Source organism: Equus przewalskii, chromosome 5 (genome assembly GCF_037783145.1).
Source record: "Equus przewalskii isolate Varuska chromosome 5, EquPr2, whole genome shotgun sequence".
Lineage (NCBI taxonomy): Eukaryota > Metazoa > Chordata > Mammalia > Perissodactyla > Equidae > Equus > Equus przewalskii.
This window is the reverse complement of record NC_091835.1, coordinates 7212225-7236473: the sequence shown is the minus strand read 5'-3', so window position 1 is coordinate 7236473 and position 24249 is coordinate 7212225. Positions and strand designations below refer to the sequence as shown.

The following is a 24249-nucleotide window of genomic DNA, read 5'->3' as shown; positions in this document are numbered from 1 at the left end:
AGAAGCTACGATCGTTAAGCCAAGTCTTCCAGGGCTGCCAGCCTGCTGGATACATACTTGCCATCCCTGATCATCTCAGTTCTTTTTCTCCCTGGTATCCTAAACAGAAACCTTTTTGCTCTAACCCCTCCTCTCGCTGTAATTCCTGACGATTTTTTTTTTTCTCCTTCTTTCTCTCCTAATGGTTCTGGACTATGGTTCCCTCCCTCTTCTATTAAATCATCTTTTCTGGGATCATGTTATTCATAGAAATGGTGCATTGAGGCTTAAGGGGTGCGCTGAAGTCCTCCGGGAAGTCTGCTCTTCTCTTTGCCCTTCCTTTCTTCTGTCAGCTGGACTGATGCTGAAATCCCAGGGAGCTTTGTTAAAATGCAAAGACCACCCCACCTGCAACCAGGAGGCAGTCACCCAAATAATAGCTAGACTCTGATTGTTTAGTGCAGATTCTTTTTTCCAATTATTTCCCTCTGAGAGGATGGGAGCCTGGGTGGGGAAACCAAGAAGAAAGAGGGAGGAGTCAGGGTTTTACCAGAGGGCAGAGAAGGAAGCTGTGAGCACTGGGAGTCTGCAGAGCTGTAGACCACCCTATTTGGAAGGGGTCTTGGAGGTCTAGTCTTACTTCCTCTTTGTGCAGATGGGGAAACGAAGAACCCCAGAGGTGAACAGATTTGACCAAAGTCATGGGTGAGAGAAGCACACTCCCATCTTTGCCTAGTTTACCTTTAAGAGTCCTTGAAGGTTTCAAGGGTGGAAGTGAGGTTCCTCAAGTTGGACAGTTTGGATAGAGAGTGGTCACTGCTGTTTTACAGAAAGAAGAGAGTATCATAGGCCTACACCTCAACCACTGAAGCTCTGTCAAGCCTAATCAGTGCCCCTTCTCTGGTTCATATATTTTGGACAAAATGAATAGCAATGTCCTTTTTCATAGAAAGTGTAGGAAATACAAAAGGATGCTCTTGGGTTTCTATCTCTGGATGGCAGATCTTATATTACACATCTTCCCTTATCTTCAAGATTTTTGCCTATGGAATTCCTAGCACAAGGTAGGTACTCCTCAAATGCTTTCAAAGTAGGGTGAAAATGCACCTTCCCCACTTGTGAGGTATGTGGGGTAGGGAAAGATAAAGAGAGAGAGAGACAGAGAGGGAGAGAGAGATCCAGAAGACATTGCCTACTGTTCTATGGATTTACTACACATCTCATCATAGGACTTCCCAGACAAATGATAAATGGTGGGACAATTTACTCCCCATGCCAAGGGCTCACTGGAAGAATAGTGAGGTGTCCTTGCCTGTCTGGGGCTCAAGTTGTCCTGAATAACCATGTTACCACTGGCAACACAGAGGCTCAAAATGGGCTTGTAATCCCTCACTCCTTTGGGAGAGATTGTCAATGTATTTTTTTCAACACTTTCAAAATCGCAATTGTTTATAGTAACTGGAGATGGGAGAACCTGGCTGAAGCGGGAAGGCTGAGTTTTACCTAACCTCTAATTTAGTTCTTCTCTTAAGTTTGTCCAAGTTCCTAAGACGCCTTTCCCCTGTAAGTTAAACCATTGTTTGTCAAGGGAAATATAAATTAAGAGCTCTGTTTTCTGAGTTAAATGGAAACTTGGGCTAAGGAAGCAAATTCTTGCTCTGTTCCTCAGATCTCCAATATAATATAGGAACTGGAGTCAGTGTGGGACTTAGACACAATGAAGTCTAGAGGAATCCAAAACTCAAGGAATGTGAAAGTTATGCAGAGCCAGAAACCCAGCCTAAGTTTGACTCATCAGAGTTCTTAATAATCAGGTCGGAAATTCCATGGCATTATTGAAAGGAGCAAACTCTTTCCCGTTAGACAAAGTGGATTCTGAAGCCATCCATATTCTCTAATTGGGCTCCCGGATGGATGAGCCACTGCCATGCTCAGACCAAGAACAGTGACGCCATGGTCATCCCCATGTTTATTGTAGGAGGGCAGCTAAACTTCTACTGCTACATGAGCTGCCCAATTAGGGATCTCTGGATTGTATGATTTGGAAGACACACAATTAAGGGAATAACTCTGGCCAAAATTGAGTTTGTAAAAATGGGTGTAGAGCCAATGAGAAGTAATACAAACCTCCTTCAGTTTCTCCTTGCAGGGCTGTAAATCAAGACTGCAGGATTTGAGCCTTTACTGAGAAAGACAAAGCCACTCACAAGGCACTGAATGCCATCTTTTAGCACCTCCTCAATCTGACAACCAAGCCACCAAGTCAGTATTTCCCCTGGTTACCTTCATAGACCTCAGAAAATATTAAGGATAGAAGACGAGCAAAGCTAATACAAAGTATTAACAGGCTGAGAAAACATGCCTCGTTTAGTTAAATGGTGAAGAGCCACCACAATAAGTAGACAGATAATTCAAGTAAGTCCCCCTAGATGGTATTTCTCAAGAGTGGTCAGTGGACAATCACCATTAAAAAAAACCCATTGAGGATTAAAATGAAGATTCTAGAACTCTACTCCCAAATCCACTGAATTAAAGTTTCTGGGGATGGATCCAGGAATCTTTGTTTTAAACAAAACAGCATCGTAGACTGAATGGATCAAGTTTGCACATATGTGTAGCATGGTTGATTTTTAAACATGGTAGATGCTGTTGTGATTAACGAATACAACTTATTTTCAGAGAAGTGCTGAATTTATGTAGCTTTGGGTTCCGATATATTCTCCTAATCCAGACATTATTCCTAAGATAGTGGTGTATGACATTTCTCGGCTTTAAGAAATGATGTTTGCACTTAGGAAGAGTTGGGAGCCATGCTGTAGAACAAATAAACGTTCGAGGTGCAAGTTACTGGTAACAGAATCTTGATGGATTCAGGTCGACACAGTTCTGGAGGCCTCCCCTGTGCTGAGTACCCAGCTTCCCAAGATCCTCCGGTGAGTGACAGGGCCTGGGCTCCTGCGCGGGTCTTAAGACTTCACATTCAGCCTCTTCTTACTTAGAATGACCTTCTAGAAGAAATGAGAGCGATAATGTTCTGACGTTATGGGGAGGAGGGGTGCCAGGAAGGGGTGAAGGGAAAGGACTCTAGAAGGAGGAGCCTTGAGCTGGAGACGTTGAGATTCCAAGTGCCTCAGAGTTTTATAAAGGCTCGCTCTGCCCAGAGTTGTAAAACACGTGTCACCTGGCTGCACCTTTGGCCTGTTGTCCTGCACGTTATGGTGGAGTCTTGGGTTGTGCTGAAACCAGGGGGTGGGAGGACGCCTGAGGCTGGCAGGGGTGGTTCGCCTGAGTGATCCGGCCTGGAGGATTATGACTCGGGGATGAGGTGGAACTTGGCACCCCGTGGCTCTGTGAGGCACTATGACTCGTGCCTTTCCCTCTCCGTGTGCCAAGTTGCGAGATTGGCTCCATCGCTCTGGGGCAGGAAAACTAGTGACTCCTGAGTGTCACAGCACACCACGCCCTCCTCCCGCTGCTCTCCGTGTTGACCACCCAGCCTGCGCGCACTACCTCTTACTCCTGGGACAATGATGTGGCCTGACCTCTGGAGCGGAGGACTGGGAAATCCTTGTGGGCAGGCCTCCTGGGGTTACTTCAGGACACGGCTCTGTAGTGCTGTCCTCGGGGTTTGCACGAGAAAGTCAGGGATCCTTCCAACTCCATTTCTCCTCCAGTTTCTTGAACACATGGATGTGTCCTAACTCAGCAGGAGCAATTTCAGAGAAACAAAGCATTTATATCACTCAAATTAATTATCTATTTTTTTCTAAGAGTGAAAAATGATTTTCTACAGTCTTTCTCTCAATGGTAGGAGTATTGAAAGTTCACCACCTCTTTTTTGTATATTTATAAACATAGCAGAAGAGGTTCAAGATATTAACTGACTTTTCTCCTCCAATAGTTTACTCCACCCACCCCCAGCATATTTGTGTGTATGTGAGTGCATGCATGTGCACACACACACACACATGTGCACACACTTTTTGACCTAGTGGAGTGTTCTCAGGGCAAGGTAAGGCTAAGGGAGTGCCAGGGAATAGAAACAAAAGCTGTCTGTGGCTTTAGTCTTTAAGACCCACAACCTTAGGGAAATGCAGCGGGCTCAAAGCATAGTAAAAGCTGCCAGGGAGAACCGTCGCTAGAACACAGCCCCGTGGGCAGAAGGGGAGAAGAAAACAGATGGGAAAGCGATGGGACTGTACCTTTGGTGAGTACAGGCAACAGAGGCCCTGCTTCCTGGACAGAATCTCAGGTAGGAGATGTCTGTGATGTGGGTCTCAGCAGACGGTGACTTACCGGTATTTCCACGCCTTGGCACAGCACAGAGGCAGCAGAATGGGACCTCTGCCTGCAAATGCAGACAAGGAAGTCCCTGGGCCTGAACGGGGGTGGCAGGGACAAGGGACAGCTGAGCAGCAAGCAGCTTGGGTTGATGGCCATTGGTGGCTAGTGCTCAAAGGACGTCTCAGCAGATGCTCATGTGGATGGATGGTCTGAGGTCCAGATGGGCCTTGATCCTCTGTGAGCCCCGAAACTGAGTCTCTGCCTTGGGGAAGGTGAAGGATTCTTGAAAAGATTGAGTGCGAGCACATCAGAATAGCACCTCAAACTATAAATTTAGTTGTAAATCCCCCAAAAGGGTATATTTTCTGCATGCTCTGGTGGTGGCCTGCAAGCTGGCACACGCTGCGTGGGAAAGGCTACTGACACTTGCAGACCTGGTGGCCACTCAGCCAGCCCATTTGCCTTTATTAAACACCTAGGATGCAAAATGGAGCCCCTTCTAGACTTAGAGGCGGATCCTTAGTCACTTGGAGCCTTAAATCCCTTCCTACTGCAGCAGCCTTCAGAGGAATGGCTGAGGAAAGGTTATGTTAATGCTCTCCTAGTCATGATATTTTCTCTTGAATCTACATGATTTGGGAAAATGTGAGTCAGGACAGACGCGAAAGACAGACAGAAATACAACATCTGAATGTTTCTAGGTTCACTCATTCTGGAGTAAAATACTCAGACCCACAAATGAACATTAACTTTAATCCTTTTGTCTTTCATTTGATTGCTCAGATATATTCCCTCTAAGAAGCAATTTCAAAGGTAGGGAGGGGTAATCAATCGATGCTGTTACAGGGTGAGCGTCCTCCCCAGAAGTCTAGGAAATGTCTTGCAGATTTCAAGGGCTTCTTAACCTTTTCTGACATTTAAAAGCAAATAGAGACTCTGCCAGATAAAAGAGGGCTGAAAACAAGTCAAGCTGATGTCCAACTGGAAGGATCCTGGTTCCTCCAAATTCCTTCCCTTTTAGACACTCTCCATTATAAAACGGTACCATAGAACACTGATGTTTCTCTCTTAAAACACACATGCGCGCGTGCACACACACACACACACACACACACACTAAAATTGCTTGTCATGGCTAAAGTGAGCCCAGGACAAACTGTCAACAGAGCATGGTCCAGATCATATTTTATCCCTTTCTCTATCATTAAGGTTTTAAGGGTGGGATTCAAAACTGGGAGGGTTAGAGCTGAGCTGTTGAGAAATTTACAGCTGAGCACGGACTCTCGCTCTCACTGACTCTCTCTCCCTCTCCCCTCCCTCCCCTTTCTCTTTAACAAGGTAGCAGCATGTGGCTTGCCCTTGTTCCAGCAGCGATTATTAAAATAAAAAACACCTTTGGCCATAAACACAAGTGAAAATTGAAACACGCTCATGAAAGTTTATTATTTTTCACTTCAATAACTTCACCCTACGTGGAAGACTTTATTTGCCTCGGGGGGGTCTTTGGGTTAGGTAATGAGGAAGCAGGGGGCGGTGGGGGTTAGGGGACCCCAAGTCATCAGGTTGGGAGGCAGCTGGGGGTGGTGTGCACCTTGGCCTTGGGCCCGCAGTGCTGCTCGAGTGTGTAGGCTTCCACACGCCGGAGCCCACTTCCTCTCTCTCTCTCTCCCCTTGGGGCTGCCCTGCCTTTAGGGTCAAGTTCAGGGAGCTGAGCACTGAGCTGGTTTGAAGCCAGTCTGCTCTTCTGCTGGCTTGCTGGCCCTGCATTCAAGTCATATGGCTGATTCTATAGCCTTCATGGAGCTTTGTTTTAATTTAAGGCACTTTTAGCCCCTGTGTGGAATCTTCTGCACTCCTGAACTCAAAAGGGATGTGGGAAGGAGTGGGAGGGCAGATATTGAGGGGGCGATGAGGAGACGTGGGGTGATGGTGGGCTACAATTAGAGTCGTCAAATTGCGGTAATTAACTTCTGAGAAGAGAGGGTTGACTATATTACCGATAATGCTCTTTATTTCTAGAGAAAGAGGAAAAGGACTCAAAATACAGGAGGTGGACCTTGGCTTATGTGAGATTAAATGATAGTTATTTTAGGTTTCTTTGTCACTTGCTACCAAACCTGGTCCTAAAATATAGTCACCCATTCCGGGGTTTAGGCTGTCTCTCTCAGAGAGTAAACACAAGGTTTGAGGCTAGGCCTTCTAGGACCAGTGTGAAAATTCTGCTCCATAACATTCTTGGAGACCAAGGCTCCGCAGAGCTCATCATTCCACCACCCCTGGAATGTGGCTCTTGTCATCATGGCCCAAGATGGTGCCATCTATATTTATGGCAGCAGGTGGAGAAAGGGATGATAACAAAGGGGCAAGGGGACACGCCATCTGTCTCCTAAGAGAGGTTTCAAGGGGCCGCCATGTGCCACTTGTGTTTATATCCCACGGGCAAGAAGTTAGCCCCTTGGCCACACTTACTGCAAAGGAGGCTGGAAAATTAATCTTATTAATGAGTAGCAATATGCTCAGCTGAGAATCTTATTATTAAGGAAGAAAGAGGGAAAAGATAGTGGAGAGCAATGAACACCCCCTGCCACAGCAGTTGATAGAAGCCCAGGCCCTGCCTGTCTTATTGGCCTGTATTGCTGTAGTCATCGTATTCCTTCCATTGCTTCCTGAATCTATGTCCTCACAGCGAATTGATGTTCACCATTTCCTCATTCATTGTACCTCATGACTTTTTGTCTTTGGTGCTCCTTCCTGCTTTCACATGGATTCTTGCTCTTTGTCCCATCAAAATCTTCCTTGAGTCAACTTTGTATGAAACCTGTCAGCCTCATACCGTAGACTCAGAGCTTAGTCAGAACAAATAATATGGAGAGAAAGATATCAAGCCTATTGACCCCTTTTGTAGCTTTACCATATTTCCTTTTTAGGTTCTTGGCATAGGAGTATGTGCCATTTTACATGGCTTACCTTGCCCTCATCAAAATGGTATAAACCCAGCTAGCTTCTCAAAGCCTTTCTGGGAATGGGTTGGGACGAGAGTCTCCCTTGGATTCTGTCTGGCTCAGGGAGCGCCGTTTTGTTTCCCTGGGGTGCTCCATGGTTGTAGCCCCTCATCCTGAGCAGCATGATTCACATCCCATCAAATCTCTCTTCTGCTGACTCGCTCTCTCCCGGCTGTCTCTCTCCAGCTCCACGTGACATGTTTCTGGCTGCCTCCCTTTCCAGGATAATTAAATCCAGTAGGCCTTCCAGTTGACCTCATGAGTGTGAGTTAAGCCCATTTCTGAAATATGAAATGATCCCAAATGCTCATGATACAGCTTTCCCGGGAGGCTGTGGGGGCGGATCATAAGCTAAGAGCTTCCTGCTGGAGATGCTGAAGGGAAGGCAGATGCAGCCTCCCTGGAGATGAGCGGTGCCTTCCATGGGCTGAGCTCTGGGCTCCAGTGGTAATGATGATTCTCGATGTTCCCCAAGAGCCTTCTATCACCTCCCTGTCCTACTTCTCTTTCTACTTGAGGGTACTTGCTCTTGTTTTTGAGCAAGTGAGGAAAACCAAGATAACGTCACGTTCTATTGGATTAATGCTTTGTGCTGAACTTTCCATTTTGATCAGAGGCAACAGGGTTGCATTAACTGACCTATATGTGCTCAAAGGCATTGCTTGCATGCCTAGGTCATAGGCTGGGTTTATTCTATCCAAGAGTCCAGGCTCCCTGGGTCACAAGAGTGTAATGAAAGAGAGTATCAGTAACTCAAGACAAATCAGCCCCACTGTGGAAATAGAGTTCAAAGACTCTGATCTTATGGGATATTTAGTGCATAGAGTATGTCAGAGACAAGGGCTGGGTTGAGTAGACAATACCCACTTCTCGACTCTTTACACTTCTGTAGAGGAGAAGAGACTTCCACTCCATCCCCTAGGAGGGAACAGAATTGGAGGAACACTCCTGGCTCCCCTCTCCATAGCCGTCACTTACTGCCTGCCCCCGTTTCTGACAAGCAAGGAGGAACGACTCGTCTGATTGGTGAGATCATGTCCAAGGTCACAGCTTTTGGTGGCCCTTCTCTCATGGTGACTAACTCTGAATTTGCTCTGCTTTCTCTACTTTTCCCAACATAGAGCCTTGTATCTGGAATATGGCGGGTGGGGAGGGTGATAGAAAGGGAGTTTCCTATAGAACTTTCTGAACCAAAGAAGGGTTGAGTCACGTCCTCTGACACAGTAAAACCAGAGCCCTTCTATCTGGGGGCAGGGGAACAAAGCTAATGCATACTTTGATCCTCATCTGAGTCCTGTTTTCAATTTTGTAGGAAGCTGGGGGTGGGGGGAGAAGGCCTGACAATAATTGGCTGTATGGCTGGCCTGCAGGCCCACTCCTACAAGGCCTTCCTGGCATGCGGTTCCTGTTGAGTGTTTCTCCTTCATTCCAGGATAATTCTGCCATCCTCTGTTGTATTTATGAGAAAGTAGGGAAAGCAGTAAGGGGAGGAGTGGAGGTCAAGAGAGGAGACTGACAGTGGGAAAGGCTGGTGTGACAAAAAGGTGAAGTGCTAAAACGCACATGAGAAGCATGTTGAGGAAGCTGGCTCTTCCTGCCTTCTGCCAGTCCTGGGCTTGAATTCCAGTCGTACCTCCTGCTAGCTGTGTGGCATCGCACAACTTCCCTGACCTCTCTCTGCCTCAATTCTCCAAGCTGTAAAGTGGGTAAATTACAGTGCCTACCCCACAGGGTGGTTTTGAGAATTAAATGTTATTACATAGTGCCAAACACGTAGTAAGTGTTGGGTAAGTATTAGTTGTTACTGCCACCACCATCATAATCATCATCACCATCATCACGAATGTGGCTGGTAGGCTTAGGCCTGACTTAGGTGGTAGACAGGATTCAGGCCTTACTCATGTTTTGAAGGAAATTGCAGTATAGTGTCATTTCTGGACTGAGAAGCGACGTGCTTGAGTTCTAGTCTCAGCTGTGTGTGGCCTTTGGCAGTGACTTCCCTCTCTGAGTCTCAGTTTATGTAGCTATGAATAAAGAGGTTGGTGTTCAGTGGCTCCCAAATGCTCGTCTGGAGACTGGGACTGGGCTGGCCATGTGGAGCTTACCTGGCCCTGCCACCCTTAGACATTCCCGTTAGGGCCATCTGGGGTGGCTTGGGAGCCTGGATGTTTTCCCAGTTATGCTGTGCTCTCCATGTGCCACCTTTATATCTGGGATACAGCTATCCCTTGGGCATCATGGCCCAGGTCATCTTTGAGGCCTATGCTCTAAATGCTCGAGTTGTGTTCCAGGTGTGTTTGGAGGGATGGAAGGGGGGAAAGTTTGAAAAACCAGTGATGGGGTAGAAGTTAGTTGGCAGAAATTTAGTGAAGGATTATCCTTTACCATTTTGCTCATTCAAAAACTGAGAGTTTCAGTCCAAATGCATAACATACCCCAACTCTGCAGTTCGCCAGAGCTCGTCTGACCCATTCTCCTCTGTTCTGAGACACAGCGCCAGGAGCCGTTGTCCCTGCCAACACCAGGTCCCTGGGGAAGAGGAGCTGCCCTAGATGAGCAGGAGGAATCCTCTTCCCGAAGCCACTTCCCAATATCTCCATTTCCCTCGGGCCAAATGCTCACTTGATTGACCAGGATCTTTGGCGACGAAGAGCAGAAATGGGAATCCATCTTGTCCCTCTAACATGGGGTGAGGCCTTTCTCAAACCATCCTATCTGTGAGTCTCTTTTCTTGGCAAACAAGATGGCTTTGCTGTAATCCCACGGTGTTTCTCCCCTTAATCCAAAGAATGAAACAGAAAAACAAAAACAAAACAAAACAAAATGGTTCCTTCCACCATATAAACTGGAACCGCTTTCATCCACTGAATGACATGGTTTCTTGCTTCTTCCCTTCACCATGGGGACAGGGTGGAGCCCACATTCCCTCAAGGAACCCGAGGTCACGACATTCATGGTGAACAGACTGCAGCCTCTAGAATGCATTTCCAATTAACACACACAAAGCGTTTCCTACTGTCTCTTAAATTATGGTTCTATATTTATCGCTGCCAGCACGCCCCTCCCTCCCTTCCCAGCTCGCCCCCACTCATGATCCCCACTCTCCCTTTAATCATTTGCAGAAGTGTTTCCATTCTTCTTTTTTCCATTTTTGGAACCAGTTTTGTTATAAGAAGAATGTAATTGTTGCTAACATTTTGATTTCCCTGTTCAGTGAGATTTACATGACACTGAGGTTTTGTGATATAATTCCTCATTTGCTTCCAAGTTTTCTGTCAGGCATTTAATCTGTACAGAATTTCATTATCATCTGATTTACTGTGGCCTCAACGTAAGGAAAGACTTTTCAAGTGTCAACTTTTTTTCTCTTTCCCTTCCTCTCCTTTCTCTCTCTCTGTATCGTCCTTCTACACACACACATACACACACACGTGTGCGTGGGCACAGGAACTCTTCCTCTCTCTTTCCTCCCTCTCTTCTTTTACTCTCTATCTCCCCCCTTCTACCTCTTCCTCTCTGTCTCTCTGTTTCTCTCTCTTTCTCATGTCTTCCCTCCATCTCCTCCCATTTTCGAGTTTCAGTGTTCGCATCTGATGGATTGCCATGTTGGCTTTGTCCTCCATTCTGATTCATTCCTCTAAGAGCCCTTCTGAGCACAGTGCCCATAGGGGCTGCTCTCTGGGAGCCGAGAGAGTCTCTCCTGTTAAGGAAGTTACATTGATGATCTACACAATGGCCTCAAAAGTCCTGTTGAATCCCGAGATTGATTCCTAGGGGCCTGACCCTGAGTCCATGGGAAGATTAAGATGGGCCTCAGCTTCCTAGAGTCAGAGTCAGGGAAACCTAGAGGACGTGTTTTTTGTTTTTTGGTTTTTTTTTTGCACAATAATTACATAATGAGAAACCCATGGGGTGTGTGTGTGTGTGTGTGTGTGTGTGGAGAGAGAGGGAGAGGGTAGAATTCAGATCAGTCTGCAGGACTCTTTCTTTCCCTGCTTCTTGTCCTCATCTACACGTCAGACCCTCAGAAGACAAATGCCCACAAAGGGGGAGTCTCAGTGGGTTTTCACAGAGGTAGAGAATTCAGCAACTCAACCCCAATCAAAGGTTACTTTTCGTCACCCATGTTTAGTTTCAAGGCCTTTCTCTTTTCAGGTTTCCCTAATGCTCATTCCCCAGCTTGTCAGTGACTTTCCCTCTCATTCTAACCCACCTGACCTTGTACTCTAGACTCTTCTCTCCTTCTTTCCTCCTTTTAGACAGTTTCTATCTTTTGATTTTGTCTCTATCACCCCCTTGTCAAAATTTATCTGTTCTGTGTGGCTTAATCATCCTGTATCCTGAGTCGTCTTTTTTCGGTGGTGTGACTGTGGGACTAAGAAGTTAGTCACATTTTAATAAAGGCAGACAGAAGGCACTTTGCCTTAACCCTGCAGGAACACAGTGTATGGTGGGAAAAATAGGCACTTAGAAAGCTCATCCCCAAGTATCAATAGTCAGAGAGCACTAGGTCCCCTTAAGTCACACATTGCCTGAAAAATTCAGAGGGCACCTTGTCTTGTTAAGCCAGGGAGACAAAAATCATTCTTGTGTCCATAAATCTCCAATGAGTAGCCAGAGAAGGTGAGACCCACCCAGAACCTCCCAGCTGATTACTAAAAAACCATTTTGCCACAGTTCTTTCTCTTTTGCCTTCTTAAGACCTTAAGATTCTTACCACCTCCTTGTTTGTGAGAAGTGGGTGGGTGCCTCCTCTGTTCCTCCCTCAGTGAAACTCTCAGTAGCTGCTTGCTGTATTTTGATGGCCTTCATTGAATTCCCATTCTTTGTTTTTGACTCTCAGATGCCTGTGTCATCAGCTACATTGTCTGGAGTTGAGATGGTTGATTCAGGAATTCTAGAAGCCAGAAAATTAGAAATGATAGCCATCCATTGTGGGGTTTCTCTTGACCCAAGGAAGCCCCTACATTTCCACCTTGACTCAGGTCTGCCTGGTAACTAGTTGGGTTGAATTCCCCAAATCAGCTCAATTAGTTTGAGAAAAACCCAAATTTGGTCAATTGAAAATTGTCCTAAGGTGGTGGTTTTATAATGTGTCTGAAAATTATCAAAAGTTGGAGCCCACCTCCTGTCCCCTTGAAGATGGGCCAGGCTTTGTGACTGTGGTGACAAATAGAATATGACTTATGTTATGCTGTGTGACTTTGAGGCCTGGATGATACAAAGCAATTTGGCCTGTGCCTGAGTCTCTCTCAGGACGTTCACCCTAGAAACCCAGACGCCAAACTCTGAGTAAGCATGTGAAAAGGACACACGTAGGGTTCTTGCTCTAGCCCCATCTGATGTCCCAGCTGACAGCCAGCATCAACAGTTAGACGTGTGGGTGAGCAAGTCTTCGGATGATCCCAACCTGCCAGCTGCCCCAGCTGAGGCCCAGTGGAGCAGAGATGAGCTGTCCTCACTCAGACCTGTCCACATTTCCGATTCGTGAGCAAAGCAAGTGTCGTTGTTATTTTAAGCCACTACATTTTGGGGAGTTGTGTCACACATCAGTAACTGGGACACCTATCCCTTTTGTCTCATCCATCCCAACAGGCATAAGTCCCTTCATATTTTCTGAAATCCTGGACTCTGTCCTACGGCCTTCCTTCCTGAGCACTCCTGTGCTAAAATGGCACACTTGCACAAGTCCATCCCACAGAGTACATCCTGGTGTGGAAGTGAGGTTACCTGTTCCCACTGGTAATTAGCTTTGCAATAACACCGGTAGCACTGGGAATCCTTAAATGTGAAATGAGGAGGTGGAACTAGATAATCCCTAAGGCTTCTTCCAGTTCAGTTTGTATCTGCTTCCCCACGGATGTGCTCTGGCATCAAGGGTGAGCTTGCTTTATAGAAGTTCAGCTGCAGATGACTGATGATGGCTTAGCATCACATGACCTCTCTTTGTAAAACTCACTGACTATTTAATAGCTCCCGTGGAGTGCCTTCCTCCAGTGGAATGAGGGATGTGGGTGCTCCGACACTGCAGCAGGCTCAGGGAATGGCTGCTCTCTACTGGATGTACTCAATTAATTGCTGCCAGGTATTTGATAGTCAGCTTATTCGCTGGTTCCCCTCTTCCTTAGATGTGGCCTGCGATAATTGAATCGAAGTGTTCCCTCTCTAGCCATGGAAGGCAGATGCTCCTGACACCTCTGGGCCAGGAATGACCTGGAGGGAGGATCATGTGCCTTGGTTCAGTGTGGATCTCTGAGATGGCCCAGAATTCTGGACCTCTTCCTCCTACCATTCAAACTGGGGGCCTGAGTAATGTTTCTCCCCTTCCTGTAGAAGCAGGATGGAACTTGTTATCAAATCAGGAAACCCCATGAGAAGAATCCACGTCCAGAGAGCAATTGCTCCTTAGTCATTTTTTCCTGAGAAACAATGAACTGGCTCCAAGAGAGACGGAGCAGGCCAAAGTATGTTGTGAAACCAAAAGCAAAAGGAGAATGAAAAAGAGGCTGGAAAAATAATAAAAAGGATTGGAACTCTCATAAAAGCCCAAAGCAACAGTGGTAATTCTGAAAAGTGTAGGATTTGATTACATGGCCTCATAAAGGGTTTAGTCCTGAGCATGAACCACTAACCACACCCTCTCCCCCTTACCTCGGTTTGCCCGGGCAGAAGGTTATCCACGGGTGCTGACTGGGCACTTCTGGGCCCGCCTTGAATCTGGGGTCTTTTCCTCATAGTAATGATGCTGAAGGCTACGATTGGTCTGAATTTACTAGCCCTCAAATGCCAGATTCTTAGTCTAGGTCCAGAGGCACCCCTTACTGAGCAGCAGGATCTCCAGGTTTTTCTTACGATGGATGCTCTTGCCAACCCCAGGTGCACCTTGTCTCCTCTGTGGGCCTTTTCTGATGCTTCAACCTACAGAAGTATCTGAAATCTTCAAGTTCTTCCAATACTTCATTCTTCTCTGCGTGTCTGTTACCCGTAGGTCATTTTTTAATCATATGGATTTAAATAGGAATAATAAAGAATAAATAAATAATAGGAAGAATAAATGCATGTCCATGGTTTAAAAAAGTGTACAAAAGGATATATGTGTGTGTGTGACTGTGTGCATGTGAGTGTGCACGTGAATCCTTCCAGGGCTGTTCTGTGATGATATAAACATATACAGACAGAGACAGAGAGTGTGTCTGGGGATGGGGTTGGGAGAAACGAATGAGTCTGAGCTCTCTTATGCACAAATGGTAGCCTGCTGTATTCGCCATTTTGCACCTTACCTTGTTTGTTATTTAACCATGTATTTTGGAGATCATTTGTTTGTAGCACACTTATGGCTGCCTCAGTCTTACAACGGTTGCATTTTTTATTGCATGGAAATATCATTCTCTATGATATCAGTCCCCCATTGCTGGACTTTCAGATAGTATCCATGCTCCAGTCACAGTAAATCACAAAGGCAAGCCTTGCTCTCGTCCCTTTCTGTGAACTAACTGGGGGCCAGGCCCATGGTTTCTTCTTTTTTGTTATCTCCCTCAAATCTGCAGCAAAGTCAGTAGGCCTTACAGGACCATTAGTGTGGTGTGATCGTTGAGGATCGCTGGTAGTGGTTACAGAGCTGAACTGAATTTGTAATTCATATACCTGATAAAGGGTTAATATCCAAACTATATAAAGAACTCATACAACTCAATAGAAAAAGAAAATTAAACAATCCAATTAAAAAATGGGCAGAGAATCTGAATAGACGTTTTTCCAAAATCATACAAGTGACCAAGAGGTACATGAAAAAGGTGCTCAACATCGCTAATCATCAGGGAAATGCCACTCACAACTACAATGAGATGTCACTTCACACCTGCTAGAATGGCTGTCATCAAAAAAACAAGAAATGACAAGTTTTGGCGAGGATATGGAGAAAAGGGAACCCTGTGCACTGTTGGTGGGAATGCAAATTGGTGGAGTCACTGTGGAAAACAGTATGGAGGCTCCTCAAGAAATAAAAAGTAGAACTACTATATGATCCAGTGGAATTACCTGGTAATGTGTCCGAAGGAAATTAAATCACTATCTCAAAAGATATCTTCACTCCCATGTTCATTGCATCATTAGTTATAACAGCCATAGAAACAACCTAAGTTTCTATCAATGGAGGAGTGGATAAAGAAGATGTGAGATATATATATACACATAGAACGGAGTATTATTCAGCCATAAAAAGAAGGAAATCCTGCTGTTTGCAACAACATAGATAGACCCTGAGGGCATTATGCTAAGAAAGATAAGTCAGACAGAGAAAGACACAGAATTAAAACCTTGCTTAAAGTAAGATTCGTACTGCGCAGAGAGGAAAATCACGGCCACTCAGCCTTCCGGTACTCAGTGAGCAAGGCTCTCTGTCTCGGCTCATGGAAATGTTTGCATGTTGAGTCTGGGTGAGTGGCTTGGGGATTTAGGTGAGTTTCTCTGTGTGGTTAGGAGACGTGAGGTGGGGGAGAATAAAAATAGTTGAAATGTAATGGTGATGGGCAACAACTTTCCAAGGGCACTTAGCTGGCACAGACGCAACTCATCTCAGCCGCTACCGGGCCCAGCACGGACTTGAGAGAGTGAAATGCTGAAGGTCATTTTAGCAAGATGTAGGATCGTTCATTACAGAGCAGTGCGAGGCATGGGGAAAGTGCAGCTGAATCATCTGGGGAGATTTCAAATGATGCTCTACCCCACCCCGTTCTGATAGCCCCCCTATTCTTTTCTTAAGAATCGCAGGAATCCTCAACACAATAAGCATCCTTTACTAATAGGCATCTGCCTTATTCCTCAGGGGCTTTGGGGTAGAAAAAAAGGGAAGATTTCCATTTTAGAGAGCTAAATGGTGTCCTTAATGGGCCATACAGTTAATAATACAACACAATCTTTTGTCTACGGTCTTTGTTCTCCCAGAGCTCTGTCATATTTACATTGCTATTCAGCTCCTTCGTTTTGGTGCTGCCCTTCTCTGTGCCTTTGGTTTTGCTATTTCTTTGGCCTTCAATGCCCTTTCCCCCAGGCTCTGCTATGCCTTCTCTGAAACTTCCTCTGCTTCTTCTTCCTGTACCTAAGAATAAGTGCTGGGGACTCCTGTAGCATCTGGACATAGCCCCTTGGGAAGTCTAGACCACAGGTTTGGGATTCTGCCCAGATTTGCTTCTCTTCATCTCTGGGGTCACCTTGTCTGGATGGATTTCTTGGTGCCCTTGCCCCCAACTCCCAATCCACAGCCCGTGGCCGGGTAATCCCTCATAACGGGAGCAGAGTGGAGCTTGTCACCTGGAGAGCTGTCTCACATCTGAATGTTGTCCTCTGTCTACAGTTTCTGCCCTTCTTGGACCTCTGTGCCTCGTCTCCAGGTGTCAGGGCATCTTGATGGGGCCACGCCTACCCTGCTGAACCTCCTACAGCGTCTGTCTCCTCGCAGTATCTATTCTGAGATGGGCGGCTCTGTGCTCAATCTGTTTCCTTTCAGTTCTGGGCCACCGCAGTCCACACTCCTCAAGACTGATCCTCTGTGTCTGAGGACATCCTGCCTCGGCACCTCAACATCCACTTCTGTCTCCTGTGAAATACTCCTCAATCTCTGGGGATGCATGTCAACTATCGTCTTCTCCATGACAGCCCCTCTATGAAATGCATTCGTAGAAATATACAAAATGAAAAGTAAAAGAAATTCTCCTCACACGTGCCCCAGCCCTCAGAGGTAAACGTTTAGAGCTTTTTCTATTTTTAGAGCTTCTGCTAGTTATCTCCATAAATGTAAATAACATGCTTTTACTTCCATTTTTTGACTTTTTAACCTTAAATAGCATCTCTTGATACTATTATAGATGAGAAATTTGGCTTTTTCCTAGTACCCCCTCCATTAGGGCATATTTATTACTTTAAACAATTTATGAAAGCTTCTATTTTGTCACTGAAAAAAATTTGGAAAGTGTCTTCATTTCCCCAATATTTAAGAGGAATTCAGTGTGCAACCACTTGCCTCCAGCTTTCTCTGACCCACCTCACCTCCCAGCACTGAAGGATACCATCCTTTCGAAATTTACAAGTTTATAGAATTTACATGTAATCATATGTCTTTTTACTTGTTCAATGGTTATATGAATATTAAAAACCAATAAAAAGTGTTCGAAAAATATTATTTATCCCAGACCTGATATTTATTTGGACCTACAGAGAAAGAGTAGAAGTTGTGTGTTGTCACTTGAAAGAAAATCTTCAAAAATCAAGATCAAATAAATGCTGTTCTTAGACTCCAATCATTATTCAAACTTATGCTACAGAAGATGACAGAAAAGGAGGAACACAAGAATCCTGTACTATCTCTAAGATAGATAACTAGGACAGAGGAGTATATAGTGTAGAATAATGACCAGCCCAACGGCCATCATGTTTGCTCCTCAAAGGATTGTGGAAAAAAGGAATGAAGACAGAGAAAGAGGAGAAGGAAATGCAGAGCAGGAGATGAGATGGTAGCAGGGCGACAAGGACAATGTATCTAAAGTATCTATTTTTAAGGGAGTTTGAAGGCAGGGTCCCCTGCTTCTCGGAGGAGCTCACCTGAAAAGCACCAACCTGAGGGCGGCCACATCAAAGTAGAAGTGGTGATGCCTCATGGTTTGGGAGGGGGCAGGGCTGGATTTTGTTCTCTCAAACTGCCCTGGGTTCCTGTGTGGTGGCATGAGTGGGATGTGGACATTCTGGCCTGCAAACAGGAATGAGAAGTTGGCCAAGAGGTTGACAGGAGCTCACTGAGTGTATGGGAGAGGATTTCTGGACCAGGGCTAAGGAGCCTTTTAGCTGTGGAATGGGTTGCCTGGGCCAGAAGCACGGGAAATCCCAGGTAGACCTCAGCGCCATCCACAGAGACAGCAGGAGCCCTGACAGGGACAGGCCAACCAGAGAGGGCTCCTGGGCTGGAAGAGAGATTAAACCATGAGTTCTACCAGCCAGGGCCCTCAATAGTCAATGCAAGGAGATTGCCCAGGATAGAGCAGCCTTCCTAAACGGTCCTTTACAGTGATGGTCAACAAGGATCCAGAGGACACCACGTATTTCAATAAACCCTTTTCCCCCCACTGCTTTGAGGACATAATAAGCCACCCTCATATGCCTGGAAACCGTATTGGGAAAAGACAAAGCAACAGAGTAACAAAGTCAAAGTCTGAGAACCTGAGCGTTTTACCTCAATGCATTGTTTAAATTATTGCATTTGACTGAAATTATCCAACTGGATTACATTTACTTTCCTTGGGTTGGATTATGTTGCATTTCTTTGCTCAGCACATGTAGGTATCTGGGAGGATCATATCAGTTACAGGGACGTGAAGAAGCCACACTTTCTCTGCACATCTGGGTGTAGTATGATTCTCTGACCCCAAGAGGTCTGGGCTGTTATTAGATATCGTTTTTTGTAACCAGCCAGAGTAGAAATATCTGGCAAGCATCCTCTGGCCTAAGAAGGCCTGTACTGTCTTATAACAAGTTTTGGATTATTCACAGTCTTGGGGGACAGGGAGAGGCTATATCATTGAAGCTTCTAACAATAATTCAAAAATCTCATTTTTGCTGAGTGTTGACCATTGACCAAATTTTCCAGTTGCTCAGAGGTTGCCAAATGGACTGATGTGAACTGTGTCTCTTTATTGCGTCTATCAGAGGAGTAAAGAATCTGTGAAATAATTAAACATGACCTTAACTCCCTCCGGGTGCAGGACTGCGATGGGCGTGGAAGTTGAGAATGGAGGCTGGGGAATGAAGCTGGGGTGGGTCTCAGTCACTCTAGGGTGGCCCTAGGGCTTTCCTTTGGGGTATCCATGACCTTCCTCAGAGCTCTTTGATGACTTCCCAGTGCACCTACAAAAAGATTTAAGCTTCTCTCCCGGCTCTGACTTTCTGATCCCATCGTGTCTTCTGCCTCACTCACTAAGCACCAGATGCTCTGTTTTATGTCACCATAGTTTTTTATTTTTTATACAGTTCTTAGAAAACTCCAAGCACTTTTCTGTCCCTTAAAGTCACTACTCTGTCTGTTTTCTTCTGAAAACCCTCTTCAGTCATTTCTTTCTACACATCTCTGTGTCATTCTCAATATCTTGACTTAGAAGTCTTCTCTACAGAAAGGACTTTTGTGACCTTCTCGACCTTCCATGACGTCCCTTGACCTTCTGTGACTCTGCCTCCGTTATTATCTTTCATAACACTCTAGTTATTGCCTTCTTAAGCACTTCTCACAAGTTGTGATGACTTATTTATTTATTGGTTTGCTCCTTTGTCTGTCCCCTGCCCTGGGATATTAGCTCCCAAAGGACCATGTCTGTCCTGCTCGTCCCTGGGTCTCCAGCAGCCAGCACAGTGCTGGGAGGTGCTCCACATTCAGCAGACAGGCTTTGAATGAAAGAAGCAGGCAGATACTGTTTGATGCTCTGAGCTCAATTCACACACATGGTACCCAAAGGGAGGAGGAAAAAATCATCCCAGATTGTCTGTAAAGGAGAATACCCCTCCAGGGGACTGTGCCTCAGTTGTCGCCGGGAGATGGATTAAGTGTGGAGGATGCAGCAGGCTCTCCAATGGCAGAGGGAGGGTTAAAACTGAGGAAAAAGAGAAAAGACAAATGAAGTTTGCTTGAAGCAAAACAGATGTTTCACCTCATATTCACTTTATTTCCATGAGGAAAAGGGGGAGCGGGTGTGATGGGGGAGGTGATGGTCATTTGCCTGGACTTCACTTCCCCCTGAGTTGCCCAGTCACTGGAGACTTGGGACCCTGGGCTCCCTCCTCCTCTTGACCCCTTTCTGCTTCACCAAATGAGTCATGGCCAAAGTGTTTGTGCAAAGCACAGGCAAGTGGCAGAGGGAAGGGGGCTGGAGAAGAACCCAGGAACTGGCTTCTGGAAGTCTCTGAAGCCATTCCAACCTCCAGAAGGCAAGAGCGGCTGTCTTCCAGGCCCCAGAGGGAAACATCATGCTCAAATGCTGTACGCTGGGCCCCTGAGAACTCACAGGGTCCTGGGAGAATCAGGACAAGTTCTAAGAGTGGTAAGGGGCCCACGACACTGGGGCCATGAAGAACGAGAGTGCTCACCCCCTAACTTTGTGTGGATGGAAACTTCACGTGAGGCGGGAAAGAGTCAAGGTACCTGGGCTTTGGCAGGATGATTGATTATTGGCTGGGAAGGATATTATGGGTGTAACACTGGAGTGACACACAAATGCTCACACAGCTGCTCATATTCAACACTCAAGAAATACTTATTGGGGCCAGCCCAGTGGCACAGTGGTCCAGTTTGCACACTCGGCTTTGGAGGCCCAGGGTTCGCAGGCTCAGATCCCAGGCGTGGACCTACACCACTCATTGGTGGTCATGCTGTGGAGGCATCCCACATACAAAATAGAGGAAGATTGGAACAGATGTTAGCTCAGGGCCAATCTTCCTCACATACTTACACAAAAGAAGAAATATTTATTAAGTACCTCCTATGTGCCAGGCCTTGATCTTATCATTGAGAATCAGCAGTGAGCAAATAGCAAAATCCAGCCCTCACAATGCTTACATTCCAGTGCTCTAACAATTTAATAGGTTCATGGAATTTATATTCTATGTCCTTATCTTCTGGGGACACTCTAATGCTAAGAGTAAAGCTGTCCTGTTTTAAGGTCTCTAAAAAATTGTGATATTGTTGGCATTCAGTAGTTGGAGTGGAAGTTGAGAGCTTGAAAGAGAAAAGCAGAAAAGGCATTAACAGGAGAAATGGCCATTTAAGCCCATCAGGACATGGCATTATGACAAGTCATGACAGGCAGGCACTAAAGAGATCCTGCAGCCAGAATGAGACTGGTCCTCGGAGCACAGAGAGGCCCTTGGCTGTATGTGAGTAGCTGAGTTTACCGATTTGATGCCCCTGCAGACAATGGGGTAGATTCCCCCTGCTCCTTGCTCATTCTTCCAGACTGTCTGTGATTTCGTCACCTTCATACCTTCTCCCGAGACATACCGACAGACATTCGGTCCCCCCAGGCTCCCTTGCTTCTCAGCTCTGCCTCTGCTGGCTGGTTACCCCACACTCAGAGCAGGCTGTTACTGACGCCTGCAATCCCTTGTTCTTACCACTTCCCGCCTCTTCTCTCTTAGTATTTTGGATGTGATTTGTTGCTTAAGGCAGGAAGGGGTGGGATGGGCCCATCAGGTGTTGGGGTCTCTAGGACATGCTGAGAAAGGATCAAGACCCAGATGAGTACTCACTTGTTCCCTCTTCCTTCTCGCTGCACTTCAGCAGTCCTTTCTGGAAACCACACTTGGAGTGTTCCCATGTCCCAGAACTCTTCCTCTGATAACTGAAACCACGTATTCCTGCCGCTCACCCCAACTTATCTTCCTTTTCTCTTGCCCCAGTGCTTGAGCGACGTCTTGGATGGCATCTTGTTTCTGTGTTCCCCTAAGTACATTAGTTGATAACCAATCCCCTTTGACCCAACTTTACTTCTGTCCTACTCAGCATAGGCCCTGTGTTACAGAAATTTGGTGTATTGTTATACGAGAAAAGAAACTCCCTATTGTTAGTTACATTTTCTGTTACTTGCAGCCAAATACTTCCCTAACCAATGTATCTGATCTCCTTGCTCCGTTTGATTTTTGATGTTGCTATGCCATAGCTGCTAAGAGTTCCCATATATCTCCTCTAATTTTAGGCCTTCTGTGTTTCATGAGACAGCCAGAGCTCTGGAAGAGCCCTTAGAAATCAACATGCCATCTCCTTAATTTATAGACGGTAAACTAAATACACAGAGGGAAAGTACTATGGTGGGACAGTCAGGCCTGGAGCCCAAGAGTCTTAGAAACCAGTTCAGTGTTCAATGCCAGCCATCTTCCTATCTCCTCGATTTGAAATAATAACACAGGTTGAGGGTGTGACAAGAATCCCTGCTCTCTTGCTTATGGCCACGATGGCCACATTGTGGACGCACACTGAGCGTAGCCATGTGCCTTGAGGCTCTGACCATCTTGTGGAAAGACAGACCCTGCAAGCACGGCCGTGATCACCATCCTGCAGAGAGGGGAGGCCCCGGGCGCTGGCTCACTCTGCTTTTCTCTCTGCTCCTCTAAACTGCTTTCCTGGAGACAGATTCAGCCTCTGCTCAGGCGCTTGGAAGTCTGTCTCCCAGAGCAGCATTCAGGCGTGAGCTCAGGGACCACACTCTTGCAGGCTCCATGAGCACAAGCTAATTAACTAGGAGTTGCACACACAGAGAACATGCTGCTCACCGGCTGTCCATTTCTCTTTGTCTCTCTCTGAATCTTGACTTCTGTTCAGTCCCACTGAAGTGTTCAGTATCTTAATTTTCTCTCTCCTATTTCCATCTGTATGTGTGACATCTTAGCCATAGCCTTCACTCTTTGAACAGTGGGCACTGGACACTTAGCAGTGACTGTCATCTTATTAATTTGCTTTTTATAGATCCCAGCCTCAGGTTAGGTCTTTGAACATCCTGCTCCTTCTTCCAGAAGGCTCTCCATTGGGTCCTTGGCTGTCCCTTACTATCATTCCAATCTCAGCACAGACACCAACTCCTTGGATGGGCCTTTGCCCTCCACCCCTAACTCCATGCTGCCCACCACTCTCCAGTGTGCCACTTCCTTCCCTGCTCAGCCTAGACATTCAATCTTCTTCATAGTCTTTGGCACCAAAAGAAATGATCTTATTAGTATGTTTATTTGTTTAGTTTCCACTTTTCTTGTTAGAATGTGATCATCCCTTCTTGGGCAGAAACATCTATCCTGGTGCTTTCCAGTACCAAAAACTGTGCCTGGCCTGACGGAGACACCCAGAAATTGTTTGTGGAACTGAAGAAGACTAGAGGAGATGGACTTTTGGGATAAACCTGTTCCACATCATGGGTTGTCTGTGCTGTTGGTACAGGGCAGCATCAGACACCAACGACCGGCCCTCACACCAGCTCTCAGTCTTAGGTGCCCGTACAGTGAAGGACATTCATGTACTGACTTCTTTCTACTGCTCTTTTTTCCATACTTTCACACTTGAGGTATTGGATGAAACGCGCAGAAGGTAAAGCAAGCCCTTGCATATCCATCCTCACCTGAAGACTGGGGTTTTTGTTGTTTTTCTAGGATGGGGGAGATCTCTCTTCAAAGCTTGGTTAGAGGTACATGCCCTCACTTGCTGGCTGCTTAATCCCACCTCCGCCCGACTCAGAGCTCTTCTGAGAAAGCATCTCTTCTTCTCCCCTTGATCTGCCTGCACTGGAAAGCCTCAGGCATCAGCAGAGTTCCCGGATTCTCTTTGAGACACTAGACTTCTTGCATGCCTCCACAGATATGTGGATGGATTTCCAACTTGGCTGCGTGTATCCCCTTGTATTAAATCCAATCTCTTCACTTTGAGCTTTCAGGGCTGCCTCTCCCCCAGCCTCACTCCCCCAGCCCCATTTCACCATGTACCCACTTCCCGTTATTTACAGGCTCTCCTAAAATGCTTCCTACTCCTTGTCTGCATGCCTCAGCCTCCATGCATGCCTCCTCCTGACCAGCACAACCTACAGAGAACTATCCTTGCCTCTCCTTATTTCGACTTTTCCCCTCATCCACAACTCCATACTCAAAATTTCAGCCTGCGGAAGAGCTTTCCTGATTCACTCTTTCTGTTTCACTCTACCTAATTCCAGCTACCTCTCCAACCTATCTGTCTGTCTGCACAAAGCTACCTCAATAGGGTCTGATGTGTCCTGATGTGGGTAGGTATCAGATTTTGGGTCCCCATTTAACTTTCAGATTGGATGGAATTTTCTTCTAGGTAAGAAACTTGATTTTCTGGGTCTGGGATGGCAATGTGTCTACATTTTTCACTAACCCCCTTTCTCTTTAGTGGACATCAGAGTAGAGTATAAATAGGAAGACCATAAATGAGTAAACATGATTCCAGGTTTACTCC

The 24249-nt window shown here is 46.1% G+C and overlaps 1 long non-coding RNA gene across 12 annotated transcripts in view; it reads left to right on the top strand.

Annotated features, from left to right (window-relative positions):
- LOC103554259 (uncharacterized) overlaps positions 1-24249 on the top strand; it is a 311616-nt gene that overhangs the window by 121156 nt on the left and 166211 nt on the right. Inside the window, exon 2 of one of the 12 annotated variants that reach the window (XR_011539771.1) lies at positions 8158-8291. The exons of the other annotated variants lie outside the window; for them this stretch is intronic. This is a non-coding gene — a long non-coding RNA (uncharacterized lncRNA). The remainder of the gene's footprint in view (positions 1-8157; positions 8292-24249) is intronic. 12 annotated transcript variants of the gene reach the window in all.